The sequence below is a fragment of the Morone saxatilis genome, unplaced genomic scaffold (genome assembly GCF_004916995.1).
Source record: "Morone saxatilis isolate NCDOM2014 unplaced genomic scaffold, NCSU_SB_2.0 Contig5, whole genome shotgun sequence".
NCBI classification, from domain to species: Eukaryota; Metazoa; Chordata; class Actinopteri; family Moronidae; genus Morone; species Morone saxatilis.
Window position 1 is genome coordinate 25466980 of NW_023340095.1, and position 2925 is coordinate 25469904.

A 2925-nucleotide genomic window follows, 5' to 3' on the forward strand; every position below is an offset into this window, starting at 1 on the left:
AAGTATTGATGAGTGTAATGCATTTGTTAGTCCACCAACCCAAAATCACCACCAGCCGTCACTGGATATGTCACTCTATAAACGAAAGCTTTGATGTACAGTCTGTGCACTACACTTGCACAGAACCGTGAGTGATGTATGTCTGATGTCTGCTGCTCATTATCTAACATCTTGCCCTATTCCCCCCTGTAATATTTGAAACTATTTACTGATCCACTGTAAACATGTACATATGTTGTAGTGAAGACCAACTAGAATAAAAGAATAGCACTGCTAACAAAGCCCCACTAACTCTGTCACAAACACATTGCATTTCCTATAACTTCTTCACAGTAAAAGAATCCACTGGCCCACTGATGGATGATCAGAAAACAATAATAAGGCTGATATGTAAAAAAGAAAAACCCCAGCATGCATGAGTGAACAGAAAAATGTAAAGCCAGTTATCAGTTTACAGCATGACAGCTTGTGTTCACCAACTTGGCTGTGGAAACATGGGTTACCAGTCATCCTCTGGAGACTAAATGTCCATCTGATATTTGTCGAGCTCTTTCATACTGGACCAGATTGGCTTAATTTACCCCAGCAATAAAATCCACTGCCCTGTATGTTTGTCATGTAAACATTGTGTTAATGAAGGTGTGGATTATAGAACAGGCTTCTGACCAATGGGCCAATCTCAGTGTATAATATTCCAGGAGCTTAGTCATGTTCACCATTTCAGTTTAGTGTTTTAGCATGCCAGCATTTGTAGTGCTAAACAGAAGGTACAGCTGAGTAAAATTGTGGCGGCTGGACACGCAACATCACAAAATCATGTGAAAATCCATCTTGCTAAGTTATGCGCTTGTGTCAAACCACAGTGGTTCAGACCAATCAGTGTCTTTTTAAGAACTACTGGCAGCTACAGTATAAGCTACAGGTGTGGTTTAACACTGTTAAGGTGTGTATGATTATGTGCATGAGAAGTGACTGTTTGCTTGAAAACAATAGAGGCAGCCGCTAAAGGGGTATATAGGGGTATTATATCCGAACCTGACTATTTTGAGTACATAAGTGTGTTCACACTGTCGAGTGTGGCAAAATGCAGTGCACTGTGAGTACCGGGTGGTGCACTCATATGCTGGAGACTTCTCTATGTAACGGAAGGGGCAACATACCAGTACATTTTCCATGAGGGAGTACACAACGTTGGTGTAGACAGTGTAATTTCCACCTTGCATTAAACAGAGGGAAAATACTATGGAGCTATGGAAGACTAGAAAGGCGCTATACAAGTACAGGTCCATTTACCATTTACCATTTACAACATTGAGCCATGCAAATAGTGTGGCTAAAACTATACAGTAAGTTAGACTAACCTGTAGCATGTAGGAACCAGGGACACGGCTGAGACACAACCTCTCCAACAGCAGCATGAGGCCAGCAGTTCAGGTGGTCCCACCAGCCCCTGCACTCTGCTGGAGATAACAAAAGAAATATAGCACATTTCACCTGGTGCTACTGAGGACCTTTGGACACATTAAGTTCATCTTGAGATTTAAACCTTAATTTTATTGATGCTGCAAAATATAATCTAAGGAAATGACACTATTTTGAATGAATAATATGTTGTTTGAACAAGTAAATTAAAACTGCTGTTCAGCCAAATTCTTGTGATGTGTGCGTCAGGGAGCAAAGCTAGGTCTCAGTGTTTTCAAACCTGACAGAATAGTCATAGTAGTAGTAGATAGTAGTAATGATAGTGATCATTGTGTCAATGTCTATGGGCCAGTGAGACAGGAAAGGACTTGCTGTGGGCATAACTGACCCCATAGACATAGAAACATAGATACTTAATTGGCCGCTGCTGTATGCCACAGCTATACATCTGTGTGGTCGCCATATTGATGTTTTTTTCATAAACCTGATTATATCAGTAGCCAGTAACTGAATTAATTACTACAAGTAACCAGTATCAGGTTCCATTTCTAATGTTTATAACAAACCAAATTTCCTAAAAATGGGTTCAGAATTAAGTGAGTTACAGTGGATTTTTGTAGTGCAGTTTGCATCTCTCAGTATTGTTAAGTAGATCTTGACCTTTGCAATATAGCAACTGCACAGATGAAGGTCAAATTGAGTACGCACTATCTACATTGCATTTCTCTATCTATGATTGATCCTTCCTAAGCCCATTTTTAAGTTAAGCAAGCCTCTGTCAACTTCCTCCTTTCCTGTACTTAGACATGCCATTTGCTAGGCTAATCTATGTTGAAAAGACAACCACATCTTGAAGATGGTTAAAACACATACAGTACATCATGTTTTAAGCTAATCTTAACAAAACACTAGCTAACTAGCTAACAAATCTACATCAATCATTAGCTAGTTAGCTGGCTAGCATTTTATTAACATTAGTTAGCATTAGCTAACTTAAGATGTGACTAATATGTAACTTTTATTTTTATTCTTCATTTTTTCTTTTTACCTTCAATATATGGTTGTCTTAAAGAGGTTTTTTTTTGAGTTTTTGTGCCTTTATTTGATAGGACAGGTGAAGGTAGACAGGAAATGAGTGGGGGGAACAGGTTGGAATCAAATCCAGCCAACATGAGGTGTGCAAACTGTGCACTCTACCAGTTGAGCTACCCTGCACCCCAGTCTTACAGGTTCTGCAACCCCCAGATGCTCAAGGCACCCTAAGGTACTTCATCATGTTTTGTCCACTAACTATACCGTTTATTTCACAAAGACACACGTGTGATAATGTCAGTCCACAAGTGTGTGGCGGTCAACACACACACACACCTACACCTATCACTGATATTATCGTTATTATTATTAGTTGTTGTTGACTATTGTTGTTGCTGCGGTTGCTGTTGTCGCTGCTCGCTGTCCCCTGTCGTTGCTGCTGTCGCCGTCGTCACCGTCTTTTTCATGATC

At 40.0% G+C, this 2925-nt stretch overlaps 1 protein-coding gene across 1 annotated transcript in view; it reads left to right on the top strand.

Annotated features, from left to right (window-relative positions):
* The window catches only part of LOC118339225 (secretin receptor-like), a gene marked incomplete in the record, with an annotated part of 20808 nt that overhangs the window by 11367 nt on the left and 6516 nt on the right, over window positions 1-2925 (top strand).